Raw genomic sequence first — 17,380 nt, forward strand, 5'->3', positions numbered from 1 at the left:
TTGCCAGGACAGGGGCGAATGGAAGATTGTTCTGAAGAAGGCTTTGGCTCATAAAGAGCTGTAATGCCACTGATGATGATGACAAGAGAGCGCAAAACGGTCGATCTAAGAAAATAATTAAATAGCTATACATCTCCATTAAGAAAGTGTTAGAGCGCAAACCGGCCGATTTCAGGTAAGGGCGCAAAACGGTCGAGCGCATATCGGCCGACACCGGATTAGAATTCAAATGATCAATTCGCCGAAACAGTAGGAAACTTAAGCACAATTTAGAGAAATGGAAATGAGAAGCCAAAAAATACAACCTAAATGTAAATAAAGAGAAGACACAGATAATGAAAATAAAAAAAAACGACACGGAATACCAAATTGAAATGGTAAGAGATCAACAAAAATAAAACAAAAAAGTATATACAAATACCTGGGAACAGTAATAAATAACAGAAGAGACAACGAGGACCATCTCAAAAATAGACTAGAGAGTACCTACAGGAAGAATTGCAGGCTCTAACTAGAGGATTTCTCAACAATAAAGAAATATCAAAGAAAACAAAAATGACAATATATAAAACAATATGTAGCCCAACGCTAATATACGAAGCACAGAACTGGATCTTAAACAGACAACAGAGTAGGATACAAGCAGCAGAAATGAAATACCTCAGAAGAATGAGGGGCAAGAAGGACAGACCGACTCAAAAATGAAGAAATAAGAAACAGATTCAAAATTAAACCGTTACTTGACACAATAAATGAGAAAAAATTAGCATGGTTCGGTCATATAATACGAATGGACAATAGCAGACAAGTGAAAAGAGTGTGGGAAGCTAAACCAATAGGGAAAAACAGAAGAGGCAGACCAATAAAAGAGTGAAACAGAGTGAAAAACAGAAAAGCATGGAGACAATTCATCAAAAGCCAGAATCACTTCCCTCGACACCTTACGGTAGAAGAGAAACGAGTGTGTATGTATGTATGTATGTATCACCCAAAACAGAAACTTATGAAGAGATGTAACTAAGAAAGCCGACCTGCATAGGGATAAAGACAAAGATATTGGTGATAATGATGATCTTCTTATAAAGTGTTTTAAAAAATTAAAGTAGTATGTGTTCAGTGCCATTTATTCTTAAAACTTAGTAAATCGAATTCCTTATAGCATAACAATTCGTAATTCTGATCTTACGAAATAGAAATTATTGCGAAGGATTTCAAATGTTTTTTTAATTTGATAGTTGACTTAAAAACAACAATTTAATAGCGCAATAACAATTGTGCTACCTTACAAATAGTACGTTTAATCGTAGGTTTTGTAAATAATTATATACTGCATTTACCAAGTAAATAAAGGATTAGGATACAGAAGTTTACAGTATATATTTCTACTTAATTTGTTGGTTTTTTAATTAGAATTAGAATAAGGCGGCGTGTGCGCTATCTACCAACAATCCCATTTGTTGTTATTGTTGTTGCCACAAAACGTCACATATGTCAAACCTTTTAAAACTTTTTCTTAACCGAAAAACCATCAGCTAAAGATGAATTCTTTGCTACTTACTATTTGAATTACACCCCTCAGCTAATCCAACGTGACAATCACACTTAAAAGAAGCGATAAATCTACCTAACCACCCCTGTAGTAATGAAGATCCCTTGCAGATGCAGTAGCCTAAAACAAGGATATGTTTGTTCGTCTTTAAAAAATGATTTACCAAATGCAATAACCTAATCAAACATAAAATCCATAATAAATTATTCCTTAAAGAAAATGATTCTTTCGAAGTGCCGAATTTGTTTTTATTATTAGTAGATATTTAAAAAGGTTGGTTCCGCCCGGGATCGAACCGGGGACCTTCTGCGTGTAAAGCAGACGTGATAACCGCTACACTACGGAACCAATTGATTTGGTGAAATTTAAATACTCACATGAAATCATTTACAAATAAATTCGAGCTTTCAACCGTTTTTAATGAATTGCATTACAATATTTCAGGAGAAAATAGTTTGAGATTTGTACACAAAGAAAGTTATTTACAATATTTCAGTTCAGTTAGATAAAATTACCGAATTCCGTATTTCAAATCAGTCTCAAGTTCGCGCCATTTTATAAATTTCTTTTGTTAACAGGTTCCGTAGTGTAGCGGTTATCACGTCTGCTTTACACGCAGAAGGTCCCCGGGCGGAACCACTTTTTGTTTTTTGTGTTAATTAATGTTTGTATTATAAGTTATATACATAAAATGATTTTAAATATACAGGGTGGTCCTTAAGTAATTGTACAAAAAGAAACCGTAGATTCTATATTTTCGATATACCTTTTATGTTTGTGAACATTTATGTATCAAAATTCATAACTGGGTACTATTGAACATCATAAATTATAATTTAGTGCATGCTTTAATGTAGCTGATAGAGGGCGCCACATATGCCACATATATGGCGTACATTTGCACTTAACTTTTTTGCTCTTTAAGTTACCGGTGTTTGTGATCTAAAATATTAAAGATACATTATTTTAACAAAAAAAAGGTATACTTGTTAATAACTTCAAAACTCAACAGTTTTCGAGATAATCGCATTTTACAAATCAACTACATAATTCAGATTTAACGCAATTACTCCAAGCAACGAAAGACAATTAGACAAAAACATCAATACTTCTGAATTTTGGTATAAAAATGCCTTTAATAAAGTTAATAGTTAACGAAATAATAAATAAAATAAGTATATTAGCAGGATAGAATATTAGGGTTAGACAAAATAACAGAATAATTTGATTTTACATCAAACATTTTACGTTTTGTATTAAAATAAAGTCATAATCAAAATATTTTATTTATAAACCACACTATTCTGCTAATATATTTATTTTATTTAATATTTCGTTAACTATTAACTTTATTGATGGCATTTTATACCAAAATTTAAAAGTATTGATGTTTTTGTCTAATTTTCTTTCGTTGCCTGGAGTAATTGCGTTAAATCTGAATTATGTAGTTGATTTGTAAAATGCGATTATCTCGAAAACTGTTGAGTTTTGAAGTTATTAACAAGTATACCTTTTTTTTTGGTAAAATAATGTATCTTTAATATTTTTTATCACAAATACCGGTAACTTAAAAAGCAAAAAAGTAAAGTGCAAATGTATGCCACATATGTGGCATATGTGGCGCCCTCTATGAGCTACATTAAAGTATGCATCAGATTATAATTTCTGATGATCAATAGTACCCAGTTATGAATTTTTATACATAAATATTCACAAACATAAAAGTTATAGTGAAAATTAAAATTTTTAATTTCTACTTTAACACCCTGTATCTTTCTTAATATCAACATTTTATTAAAGCAATTTGCCTTAAATCGCAATATTTTAAAGTGTAGAATCTATGGTTTCTTTTTGTACAATTACTTAAGGACCACCCTGCATAAATTCAAGCTTTCACCGTTTTTAATGTGTTACAATACAATATCTTATGAGAAAATCGTTTGAGTATTATACACAAGAAAGTTACTTACAATGTTTTAGTTCAGCTACATAAAATGACTGAATTCCGTATTTCAGATCAATCTCAAGTTCGCGCCATTTTGTAAATTTCTTTTGTTAACAGGTTCCGTAGTGTAGCGGTTATCACGTCTGCTTTACACGCAGAAGGTCCCCGGTTCGATCCCGGGCGGAACCACATTTTGTTTTTTGTGCTATATTAATGTCGCGTATATAATATTAACACCACAGACACTATTTATAACAAAAGTACTCAGATCATTGTATACGACGATGATATAGATATTATTCGCTGGACACAAATGGCTGATGTGAAGGTATACCAAGCACTAGAAGTAGCAGCGCGGGATATGAGGCTAATGATAATTACTCATACACACTTTAAGAATGTTTAAAGTTAATTATGCTTCGTTGAAAAAGTTCAATATTTTTAAGCTAATAAATAAATTAAATACCTGCATTGGGCAGGTATTTAATTTATTATTATTTAAGCAGCCGAAAGCACATTGGGAATATCCCGAACCCAAGAAAGAAACGAATGGTTCGACCAAGACTGCAAAAAAATAACAGATGAGAAGAACGAGGCATTTAGGACCATGCAACAACGAAAAACTAGAACAACAATAGATAGATACAAAAACTTAAGGAGAGAGGAAAAACGCATACACCGAAAAAAAGAAACGAGACTCGGAAAATGACATATTAGAACGGCTCGAAAGCCATATGAGTCAAGGAGAAACAAGAAAGTTCTATCATCAAATAAATAGTATTAGAAAAGAATTCAAACCAAGAATCAACTATTGTAATGATAAGGAAGGCAACTTACTTACCAACAAAGAGGATATCCTTTTACGATGGGTAGAGCACTTTCGAGAGTTGCTGGAAGGGGAACCTACTAACAATATAGAGCTGGAATATCGAAATGAGGAACTCGTGGAACCCCCCTCGGTAGATGAAGTGAAAATATCTATAGAAAAACTAAGGAACCATAGGTCCCCAGGTAGCGATGGCATCCCAGCAGAGTTATTTAAGCACGGTGGAGAGCAGCTCACCAAAGTGATGCGAGAAATTGTTTGTAGAATTTGGTCTGAGGAGCAAATGCCTGAAGAATGGAGCTTAGGCTTAATTTGCCCGTTACACAAAAAGGGAAACCAACTGGAATGCAATAATTACCGCGGAATTACTCTCCTAAATACAGCATACAAGATATTGTCAAATATTTTGCACGAGAGATTAAAGCCTTATACTGAAATGTTTCTAGGAGAATATCAGGCGGGATTCAGACGTGGACGTTCAACCATTAACCAGATCTTTACACTACGACAGATCCTCGAAAAAGCGCAAGAGTTTAACATAGATATGTATCATATTTTTGTCGATTTTAAAGCGGCATATGACAGTGTCTTAAGACCAAGTCTTTACAATGCTATGAATGAGTTGGGAATTCCAAAAAAACTCATATGTTTGATAAAAGTGACAATGGCGAAGATGCTATCAGCAGTTAAAATTCAAAACGACTCGTCAACCTCATTTCAAATACATAGGGGGTTAAGGCAGGGAGATGCGCTGGCGTGTCAGCTTTTTAATGTCGCCTTAAAAAAAGTTGTACGAGACGCTAATTTAGATAGCAGGGGAACAATATTTAATAGATCAGTCCAAATTCTAGCATATGCAGACGACGTGGACATTATAACAAGAACTAGGGCGAGAACTGCGGAAATCCTAACCGAGCTAGTAGCAGCAGCAGAACGAATGGGGTTACAGATAAATCAAAATAAAACCAAATTCATGGCGACTAACACAAACACAAGAGCTGGAAATGTTGACACAAATTTAATCATCAATGACCAAAACTTCGAAGCAGTCAAAGAGTTCATATATCTAGGGACATCGGTTAACCCCAATAATAACACATCTGAGGAAATAAAAAGGCGAATAATAATTGCAAACAGGTGTTATCATGGTCTATCAAAGTACTTAGCTAACAAACGTCTGTCTCAAAAAACTCGTATAAGGCTGTATAGAACACTGATAGTCCCCGTTCTCACATATGGATCAGAGGCATGGACGCTAACGAAAACAGATGAATCCGCTCTATCCATTTTTGAAAGAAAGGTGCTACGCAAGATATTCGGAGCGGTCTGTGAGAACGGAGTATGGAGACGTAGATATAACTTTGAACTGCAGAATATCTACAAGCATACGTTTGGTGGTAAAGATATTACCACTATAATTAAGCGAAACCGCCTGCAGTGGGCAGGACATGTAGCCCGGGCCCCTGAGTCAAACATGATAAAAAAGATTCTAACAGCGCAACCCGTAGGAATGAGAAGACGGGGTAGACCAAAGCTAAGGTGGATGGACGGGGTAACACAAGATGCCGAGAAGATCGGAGTCGGCAACTGGAAAATGCAAGCGAGGGACAGAATAGAATGGCGTAGAAAGCTTGAGAAGGTCGAGGCGCTCTAAGGGCTGTAGCACCAAGATGATGATGATGATGACCTTTGTGCATTGTCTCAAAGACTTTCAATTTTGTAATCAAGAATATGATATTTCTACGCGATTCCTCAAAAAAAGACTCGTTGGAACAAAGATAGCGCTTTTTTTATTCGTAGTAATTAAGTGAGCCCTTGGGAGAAAAACGCGGGAATTAAAGGCAATAGCAATGAAAAGTGAAGTGAAAACTCAAATAACTTAAAAACGATTTAACACAAAAGGATGTTTTTCAAATGAGTATTAGCTTTCAATGTACTATTATGGTAATATGCAATTAAATTTTTTATTAACTTTGCAAATTAACTAATTAAGCGTTTTATCATCAATTTGATATTATCATTGAAAATTGTGACCAACAAGAGGTCCCGTAGTGTAGTGGTTATCACGTCTGCTTCACACGCAGAAGGTCCCCGGTTCGATCCCGGGCGGAACCAGTCTTTTTGAACCAGGGTAAATTTTTAATAATAAGAAACACAAACAGTAGTTTTCTAAGCAACTCAAGAATATAAAATAAGAGCATTAATTGGTCTATTACTAATAACTCGAGGTACAATTTAATTATTCCAAATAGCTCTAATTGCATAAAATCAATTGCTAAAATAAAAAATATGAATTCTGACATGGAAAACGAAAAAAGAGTGGTTCCGCCCGGGATCGAACCGGGGACCTTCTGCGTGTAAAGCAGACGTGATAACCGCTACACTACGGAACCTGTTAACAAAGAATTTGTAAGAAATGGCGTAATCCGAAAACGCGATTTAATATAGAACTCAATAAATTTTATGTAACCCAAATAAAAGACTTTCGTTGCTTCCTTTCGTTTAAATCTAGAACAATTTTCTCATCTTAAAAAATTACAATTTATTATTTTTTGGGTTATCATCCAAACACTGTTAAATCAACTGGTTCCGTAGTGTAGCGGTTATCACGTCTGCTTTACACGCAGAAGGTCCCCGGTTCGATCCCGGGCGGAACCACTTTTTACTGTTTTTATTACAGCCTAACATTTCCCTTAATCCTGAAGTACTAACACAACCTCTAACGGTTTCACACCTGTGGTGTCACGAAAGAGCTGACAAAAGTTGATAATAAAAAGCTTTTCTGACACAATATTTAACGAAGACCACGTTGCTAAAGTTAGAAAACTTTATTTGGCGGATAAGGATATAGATGGTAAAAAAATGTAGATCATATTAGATAGATAAAGGATAGAATTAAATAGATAACAAAGTATAACAGTTTGACAAAGAAAGACACTAAATACAGCTAAACTGTAAAACAAAATGGGCGCTAATAAGTTATAACCTGAAACTCATAACGGAACTCAAGAATAAATAAACTAAACAAACATTTGTCTCAAAAACATCAGAAAAATACAAAAAACATACGTCAGAAAACATATCAGCAAATTATCGACAAAAAACTATAAAAATTGACATATCTAACAATAAGCTGCCACAAAAGGTTATATATTCAATAAAATACTTTAGAAGAATTATTATAATATCTTCTACAACAAAATTCAAATTATTTTATATGATACTCAAAAATAAAATAATACGTTTCAAAAAATAATGTTTATTTATTTTTCGAAACCAAATTCAAGAATTCCGCTTTAATCTGTGCCTTCTAAGAATTGCAAGGCAAAAACAGACGTTGATAAAGGTGTTAAAAGAGACATGGGGAATCTAAAACTTGCATTCCACAACATATCTTTTCAACTAAGCAAAATTCTTAGCGAATTGGTTACAGAGTATATCGAAATAACAAGGAAAAGACAGTTAAGATTTTATTTCACGTATAGGGAGCTTGCGCATCCGTTTATACGTATTTCAGCCCAATAGGCATCATCAGAACGGCTTACGCAAGCGCTCTGAACGTGAAACAATTCTTCTCTGTCTTAGGAAGCAACTATAACATGGCTTCGTATAGACGCAATGTAGCGACATCTGATAATAAAATCGTAGACTAATTTTCGAAACCAAATTCAAGAATTCCGCTTTAATCTGTGCCTTCTAAGAATTGCAAGGCAAAAACAGACGTTGATAAAGGATGCGCAAGCTCCCTATACGTGAAATAAAATCTTAACTGTCTTTTCCTTGTTATTTCGATATACTCTGTACGAGTACTAGAAACCAATTCGCTAAGAATTTTGCTTAGTTGAAAAGATATGTTGTGGAATGCAAGTTTTAGATTCCCCATGTCTCTTTTAACACCTTTATCAACGTCTGTTTTTGCCTTGCAATTCTTAGAAGGCACAGATTAAAGCGGAATTCTTGAATTTGGTTTCGAAAATTAGTCTACGATTTTATTATCAGATGTCGCTACATTGCGTCTATACGAAGCCATGTTATAGTTGCTTCCTAAGACAGAGAAGAATTGTTTCACGTTCAGAGCGCTTGCGAAAGCCGTTCTGATGATGCCTATTGGGCTGAAATACGTATAAACGGATGCGCAAGCTCCCTATACGTGAAATAAAATCTTAACTGTCTTTTCCTTGTTAATGTTTATTTAATTTAAAAAAAAACAAGTCTTGTAAAAAATAAACAATAAACATTGTTTATTAATGGTTAAAAATCTTTATTAATAAAAAAAATATAACTTTAAAACAGATTGTAGTCATTTATTTACTTTAAATAATAGACAATACGGAAATACTTTCATCAAAACTTTATAATCTCTGAAAAAAATTAAAAATCAAATAAATCTTTGACTACAATCTGAAACGAAATCACTGGCCATTGTTCCGTTTTCGTTCCTCCAGGATTTTCGGGGTCGTCCTCTTTTCCTCCTTCCTATGGGGCTCCATTCGTTTATTCTCTTTATCCATCTGCTGTCACTAGTTCTTCTTACATTATTAACATATTAAAAAAAAAACTAAAAATAAACTCTACACAAAAAATTATAAAAGTTACTGTCCCTACGAAAGTAAACGACCAAGAGGAAGACCACAGATGAGATGGGTTGATGACATTAAAAGAATAGCCGGAACAAATTGGAAATATGTTGCTCAGGATAGAGACCGATGGAAGGAGTTGGGAGAGGCCTATGTCCAAACATGGACGACAGAAGGCTAAGAAGAAGAAGAAGAAGAAGACTGTCCCTAACAAAAAAGCATTATCGTTATAAAATATTCACTCACTCTGGTTTCTTGACCTGTGATGATAGGGCTGTACGCCTGGAGATAAATAGATGGTTCTTATGGTATTGAAATACGAGATGATACGCATCTACAGCAAAAATATTGCTAAGGGTATTTGGCCTCGACGTGACAACAGGAGCTTATGAGTAAATAGTAACGGCACAAGTGAATTACCAGAGGGAGGGACTCTATAAATAACGAAAAAAGAATCTTTTACTATCGCAATTAATTAATAATGAAAAGTAAACCACTTACCACACTTTGTAACGAAATATATTTTGCCTACCTCGGGGTAAGAACATAGGGGTAGAAAATTGGGGACAGAAACTATGGAGGCGAAGATAGGGCAAGCAAAACAATCGTTACTTGTGCGAACGGCACTCAGGGGTTAACTGGAGAGCTGGGGTCGTGGGTAAGTGAATGACAAGGGTGTCAGATTGGGGTAACTACCAGAATATGAAACAAAGGGATACTTACACAAATCTCCTGGACAACTGGGCAATTAAGACAACAAGAAAGGGCTTCTAGCAATTTAGGATAAGGACGCCGCTTTAAAGGATCCTAATCTTGCTGGAGGAAAGAAAGGTTCTTCCTTCCTAAAATAAAGAAACACAAACAGGGGTTAGGAGATTTTTCTAAACTAAAATAAACAAAATGGTTGGAGAAACAAATCAAACGTTTATTTTTGTCTCAAACAAAACAGTTATCAAAAATACAGATTGCACAAGAAGCATACTAAATAACATAATAACAAAATTAACAAAAACTTACGTGCTTATCTGTTTACAAAGGAGATTGCTACAAAAATTTTCGAAATAGTTCCTAGGTTATTTATTCATATGGCCAAATTAGATTATTAAAAATTAAGGATATCCTTGTTTATGGAAACATCTTAAAATTTAACCTTATATATGAAATATCTTTTCTATATAATAATCAAATTAAAATTGTTTTACAACAACAACAGATTTAAGCCAAAATGTCATATGTCAACATAACATTGTTAGACAGAATAAATTATGACATTTTGTTGGCCACGCCTCTAACACAAATAAAACTTTAAATATTACAAATTCTTTTATTTTAATGAAAGCAATTATCAATTATCAAAAATAATGTCTATTCAATTTGGAAAAATTAATATGTTAATTGTTACCTTAATTCCCAAACTTTGCCACTTAACTTTGAGAAACTTGCTATTATCTCTGGGATTGGAGCTGCAAGGACAAAACTCTCAACTGGAACAAAAAGGAAACCATTTCTATACTCAGGAACGAAGATCTGACGTAGATGGGGTTGGATCAAGCAGGCAAACGACAACAAAGCTGGTGGGACATCCTATATAATCATTTTCAAAATTTCATCAGTTCCGGTGTACTGCACAAATCTTATGGTTGATACTCTGTTCTAAACTGCATTATTGCAAAAAAGTATTATCCAACCTTTCACCGGTCTTAAGACATAACACAAAAAAATGAATCGACTCCTGATTTAAAATCGCCCAAACATCTTTCTAGTTTCAAATCTCTTGCTTGACTCCTTATCTGCGTTCATTTTACAAATTCAACGCCAAATAAATTTCCCTTCACGTCTCCAACCAGTTTTGTGGCCTACGAACCTAAACAAACAAAATACCCCTCTTGACCTCGTTCTTACAACAAAATTTCTTAACAAACCGGGGATTTAGCCTTCAATCAAAACAACTTTTTTAAATTCGTAGATATAACACATATTATATTGATTATTTTAACTTCGTAACTCGATTTTTTCTTTGGGGGATTTGAATGTAAATAAAGACAAACAGATTTATGTATATAGTCCAGGAGTTATTAGAAAATTTTTAATACATAAATATTTCGTAGTTAAAAAAATTTAAAACGCTACAACCACAGAATTGTGAGTTTCTCTAGATGGTAAAAACAACAAAAATCTACGTCTGAATGCATGTTGACATTCAAATATTAACTGGCAACTGACAAATAAAAGCGGATAGTGTCTTTTTATAAATTCGGCCTTAGCTAATTAATTTTTGGGAAGGAGACGTGTATTTTGCTTCGAAATATGCATTCCCATGAGAAAATAACGCTTTAGAATGCATTTAACTAAAAACCAGTAAAATTGTAAAAGGGATTATATATAATTAACACTTAAATGGAGTGTTTTAAAAGGAAACGTATTCGTTTATGGAATAATATAGCCCCAAACATAATTTACGACGAAGAGTCTTAAACTCATACTCAAAGCGATGAAAATTAATACTCCCAAGACATAGTTAAATAAAAATATAGGCCAGTAATAGGAATATTTAGCATGCCACAGTGGAGGTAGATGATGGATGTAGATATAGATGATAGGATGTGTCACACCTGTGGATGTCCCACCTAATGAATTCTCAGCGTATGCCGATCATGTACGTATCGATACACAATGGAATCCGGCGATATTTGGAAGAGCCTTGTTTGACATACATTTGAATTTACTCCAGGTCACTCAGGCTATTCACCTCCCAATTTTGTCGAACTGAACCGATTCACTTGAAATTTGGTGAGTTGACGGGAAAGTGCTCAAATAACAAAAGTTATGCCGATGTGCGTTTCCGCCCCAGGGGTGGTTGTCACCCCTTCTCGTGGTGGAAATTCACTCGCTTAAAATAACCACGGGACTCGATAGAGAATTAAATTTTAAGCAACTTTTGTTCCATAGATTTTTTTCGAAAAGTTAATACTGTTTGAAATATTTATGGTTGAAAACAGCGAATGTTCATTGAAATGTCACGTTTTTAATGTTTTTTCATGAATAACTTAAAAAATATGCCTTTGAACGAAAAAGTATGCAAAATAAAAATAAAGAATATACAAGAAAAATGAGATTCATTAGAAAAAATACTTAATACAATACAAAGTGAGATATGGTCGGTGAAAGGAAACATTTTTTTGCAAATATTTGGATCAATGTATTCAATGTTAAATTGTAAGAAAAGGGTTGATTTTTTGGGGGTAATGTTGTAAGTTTTTTTAATAAAATGCATTATTTTTGAAAAAAGTTTTATTAAATTGTGTCGTATATTTTGAAAATTTTAAACGTTCATTTTAGAAAATTTAAAGGTTAATTTGGCTTTCTAATGAACTTAGCCGTGTAGACCTTGAAATTACCTTTGAATTATGTATGCATACATCAAAGCTTGAAAATGAACTGAGAAATAATGTTTCATAAGCAAGGAACAAATTTTTATTGACTTAAATACATAAGTTTAGAATTTTAATGTGTACAATACTATTTTTATGTTAGTCGTCTTTAGGGGAGATTTTTAGATTTTTGATTGAATCGATATGAATTAATTTTTAGTTATCTTAGACACTCGCAATTTTTTTAATAACGGGTTAATTTTTTTATGGTTTTTGATAAATGTTTATGTTTATATCCTTTTTAAAGTAATAAACGATTTTTAAATTTTTTTTTAAAGTTTTTTATTGTATTAGGTCATTGTCAAATAAAAATATGTCAAAAATTAAGAGATACAGGTACTATAGTTACGAAATCGAATATTTCTTCACAAAAACACATCAGGTAGAATTTTTCGCATAGTTTTTTTGATCGTCTATTAAAAATTAATATATTTCAGGACAAAAAATAAATAGTGAGGACTAGAAAGAGGAGACATCTCTGAGATGGTGTGATAGTTTACTTAATTTAATGTATTAATACTTAACAATTAAATGTAGAAGTTTACTTTTGTTATGTAAAATCAAATCTATGTATGCCACATCATAATCGGCGGCATTTTTTTGAAACACACTTGCATCCGGTTCCGTAGTGTAGCGGTTATCACGTCTGCTTTACACGCAGAAGGTCCCCGGTTCGATCCCGGGCGGAACCACTTTTTTTTATTTATTTTTATTCTAATATGTAATTAGTATTCGAAAAAGACTAAAATAAAAATCCATCAAATAATAATGCATTTCTACTTCAACTACATATTGCATAATTGTCTATAGTTGCTTTTTATTCATTCAACACTGTTTTATACAACTATTACAGAACAGAGATCGCCTAACTTTTGTGTATACTGCAGCATTTTTGCATGTATTCTAATTCATGCCCGTTACCATTAGCAATTTGCCAAAATTATTTGAAGGTTATTAGCAAACAGTAATTTGCAGCACTTATAAATGCCTATGAAAATTTCGCCATTCGCAACCATTATGTCCTTTATATCATTTATTTAAATGTAATGATGACTGTCCTTGTACGTTTAAAAATTATTAAAAATAAAAATTAGGTACAAAACAAGCAATTGCAGTCGTTTAGTAAATAAATAAAATAAATGTAATAATCGTGACGCAAAATCGTTGTTTAAACGGGGCTACAGAGACGGTTTACGGTAATTTCATATTCAGAAGAAAATGATAATATCTTAAATACATTACACAAATCGGAGTTATCTCAAAATTTCAAACTAACTGATATACAGTTTGCAGCGAAAGTCAGTTAACCGAGTATAATAATAAAAACATTGACGAGATTCAAAATATTTAAAAAGTTTATTAGTAAAAAAACTTAAACAAAGATATAAAATAAAGTTTATGTCTACATTTTATGCTCAAACTGCAAACCACCTTCATCACAAGTCAGTTAAGGCTATCAGATATGGACACATGTGAATTTCGTTGTGTCTGCGATAAAACATCATGTTTAGGGGAGTAAATCTCCATATGGGTATACAAGTCTGTACAGATTGCGTTTACTACCATTGCTTGCTTGATTGGGCATGTGACCAAATGCAGCAACAGTTTAGTATACAAGTGTTGTTCCCCAGAGTTACAACGTCAGTGGCATTGCTGCTCCATAAAAAAGTACATGATAGCCGAGCGAATCTGTCTGGTGTTCATCTAACTACGATAAACCGGAGCCCAACTTAATTCTGGGTTGAGGGTTGAGTTTCAAAGTTGGCAGATTTCCATGGCGTGTGTGGTACATATTTGTTGCGCGCCAACGTCCGAACTCCTTTGAACCGAGTTGATTTACCGACAACTAATGGGACTCATCGCGCCGACCGACGATAACCAAGTCTGTCCCATTCCACAGAGTGTGAAGTCGCAAGATCGATGCGAGAACTCCACGCTATTGGTAACGGTATTGGTACATGGTAAATTAAATGCTGAAATTACAAAAACCCGTATTAGGGTGCTGTCTAGTAAAGAAATACAGCAATTATGCCAATATTATATGTTTGTGATTATTAATATGACTTAATTAATTAAAGCAGATAAATTAAAACAAGTGATACAAAATAATCTAGTAAATTGAGATTAAATTAGTAAATAACCAATATAGTAATTTAGAAAACATAGTTCAAACTATCCTGGATTAGCTGGTGATGGGTGATCATCGGTTTTATTGTAACTGTTTGACAATTAGAGGGAAAGTTCTTGAGGGGAGAGATACTAACAAATAAACTAGGAAGTAGGTGTTGAGTAATTGTTTGTTGAAAAGAATTTGATGTGTTATATTATTTAAAAGTTATTTACATCTATTCAATAGGTATATAGATACGCATTAGGTCTAAACTATTGAACACATAATAGAAATTTAGCAAGCAATAGTTTAAACCAGCCTATGGAGACTTGCACACACCTTAAATATGACATTATGGTGATACAATTCATTGGAACGAGGAGGATTAACTCGTTTACTCAGGAATCACTCCACTCTCCCGAATGATATAAAGGTTAGAGATGTTATAGAGGGCTCTTTTACCAGCAAAGAGCTTGTCGAGTGGAAGTCTTGGGTACAAGGCCTTCCACTCGAAATTCTACCCCGAACAATGCAGGCCAGCGTAAGGCGCTCTATTCCCGTTATCTCTAGTACCTTTTCATCGATTTGTATTGCTTGATCGGGCCTCTAGTTCCCGTTCTGGGCTACGCCCAGTTGGGTTGTAACCTGAGCAAACTATTTACTTAGATATACCAGCAATCTAGGCCCTTATGCTTTGATCGAAGAGTTTGAATGCGGTTCTTTCAAAAATCATAAAGAAGCTGTTTGTATTATTTTTTTGATAAAGTCTATGTCTTTGTCTTGGTGATAATTTAGTTTACACTCTTTCTCAAGAGTCCTTCTCATTACCTCGGCTTTCCATTCTAGACTAGACTATTTCGTTTTCTTAGTGTAGTGTGGGAATGGGTTTTCCATCGATTCTTAAAGTTCTTTGGAATCTCCATATTTCTTGCATATTTTGGCCCCCTTTCTCAATTTCTTCTACGTGATTGTTCCACTTTTGGCATCTCTGTTCTATTAGTGCCTATTTGACTTGTCGATGCAGTCGGTTTGTCTTATTTTTATCTTTCTGATTTCTTGTTCTTCTGGCTCGCTTTTTGGATCTGTTCTTTTCCCTCATCATATCTTTTATTTCCTGATAAATGTCTCTAAATCTTCCCATCTGAATTTCATATTTTTCTTTGGTAGTGCTATTGCTTAGTGCTTCTTTTATGACATTTTCGAGCTCTAGGACTTTTTCCTCTATTTTTTGTGTATTGTCAATTGTAGAAACGTTTCCAATTCCAATGCTCACTAGTCGTTTGAAGTTAGACCCCTTCGTTTTCTTTCTTTTTCTTGCTGTTTTGTTATCTTCTTTCCATGTGCCTATTTCTAGAAGTATAGGATTGTGGTCTCCTGATCCTTCGTTTAAGGTTCGGACGTCTATTTGTAGTCCTAGGTGTTTAATCACTACTGAATCCAAATGGGTTGGTAGAGTATTTCCTGAAAGCTATCATAAGAAGGTAGTCACTAAGATTTTCTGATTGTGACGCTAGAATCAATCAATTTTATTACTAATCTGGATGTTTGTTTATAATATTTATTTATTAACATATTAGAAAAGTTTATTTTATGATTATATCGTTAAATGTGTCGAAATGCCGTACTCTATAACTAAGTAAATAAACAACTGACGACAGAAACTTCTAAAATTTTACTAAAGATACTAATTAGCTTTTCTTTTAAATTTAGATTGTTATTTAATCCGGTACTAGCTGCACTTAAAAGAAGCTGGTTGATATATTAGCTACTTTTAAAGAAAAAAAAAACAATTTTGTAACTCTTGCAGCCTTGATAATTTAAACTAATACCTATCTAATTATTGTTTCAATTCATATTGATAAATGTAAATAAATAATTTAATAGGTAAAGAAACAAAATGATGAATCTGATACAAAAATCGTGAAGGTGAAAGCTATAAATTAAAACAAAGGTGTATGTGCACAACAGTTGAACAAGGACTTATATAGATATATTTATAGAGGGACATAATATCGGTATCAGAATATCAAAATTGTCCGAAATAATTGTCGGCTGGCGACATAAAACATAACCCGGTTTTGTAAATGAAACAAAATGGAACTTTTGTTCAGCGTTTTTGTCGTGTGTCACTTTTACTGTACTTTAAACTATTAAATTCGACAAAAAACTTTTAAAATAATTAAATTGTTCCGAGAATACACATAAAAATTAAATAATCATGTATCTGCATGAGTTATTCTTTCAAAATAATCGATGCATGAAATTTTGCAGATTAATGGACCCCTACTGCTAAATTAACGCTAGTGTTTTTTACCTGAAATTTAAATAAGTTGTATTGTTTTTTGTTCCTGGATAATTTATTATTTATTTAAAATAGTAGAATGTCACGGTTCGTTTATTTTGCGTAAACGTTCCTCTTGCGGACTGGGTTTAATTTTTTTTATATTTTATAATTCGAAGCAAATGAATTACTATTTAAATGGGAATAAGCCACAATTAAAGGTTAAAATACGTTTATTGACATTTCAATTTCCACTTCGCAAATCAACGACTTCATTTCATCCCCTATCATAAGGAGTTCAGACATCCTACAATTTTACGTCCCTGATTAATTCGGTGTTTAATTTCGGTTTCTCCCAAGCCGTTCTTAGCAATGAGTGCACCTAAATATTTAAATTTTTCTACTTGTTTGATTTCCACGTCCTCGTCTATCAACACTTCAAACCTTGCATCTGAATTGATAACTAAATATTCTGTTTTCTTCATGCTGAGTTGTAACCCCTATTTTACATATTCTCTGTATAGACGCTTTATCATAAGTTCTAGATCATAAGAATCTTGAGCTAGGACGACTTGGTCATCCACAAAGTTCAGGGAGAACAGTACGTCATTTCATCAGGAGATTCCCATTCCCTGGCAGTGGTTTTTCCAATTTTGGAGGG

At 33.5% G+C, this 17,380-nt stretch overlaps 1 protein-coding gene and 6 non-coding genes across 9 annotated transcripts in view; 4 read left to right on the forward strand and 3 right to left on the reverse strand.

The window, feature by feature from the left end:
- Window positions 1–17,380, reverse strand: part of Sarm (sterile alpha and armadillo motif) — a 368,252-nt gene that overhangs the window by 221,773 nt on the left and 129,099 nt on the right. The gene's annotated exons all lie outside the window — the stretch shown is intronic.
- On the reverse strand, window positions 1,825–1,897 carry TRNAV-UAC (transfer RNA valine (anticodon UAC)). Its single transcript has one exon. It is a non-coding gene; the product is annotated as a tRNA-Val (tRNA).
- Window positions 3,611–3,683, forward strand: TRNAV-UAC (transfer RNA valine (anticodon UAC)). The gene has a single exon. It is a non-coding gene; the product is annotated as a tRNA-Val (tRNA).
- Window positions 6,363–6,435, forward strand: TRNAV-CAC (transfer RNA valine (anticodon CAC)). Its single transcript has one exon. It is a non-coding gene; the product is annotated as a tRNA-Val (tRNA).
- TRNAV-UAC (transfer RNA valine (anticodon UAC)) lies at window positions 6,641–6,713 on the reverse strand. Its single transcript has one exon. It is a non-coding gene; the product is annotated as a tRNA-Val (tRNA).
- Window positions 6,906–6,978, forward strand: TRNAV-UAC (transfer RNA valine (anticodon UAC)). The gene has a single exon. It is a non-coding gene; the product is annotated as a tRNA-Val (tRNA).
- On the forward strand, window positions 12,948–13,020 carry TRNAV-UAC (transfer RNA valine (anticodon UAC)). The gene has a single exon. It is a non-coding gene; the product is annotated as a tRNA-Val (tRNA).

Source organism: Diabrotica undecimpunctata, chromosome 2 (genome assembly GCF_040954645.1).
Source record: "Diabrotica undecimpunctata isolate CICGRU chromosome 2, icDiaUnde3, whole genome shotgun sequence".
NCBI classification, from domain to species: domain Eukaryota; kingdom Metazoa; phylum Arthropoda; class Insecta; order Coleoptera; family Chrysomelidae; genus Diabrotica; species Diabrotica undecimpunctata.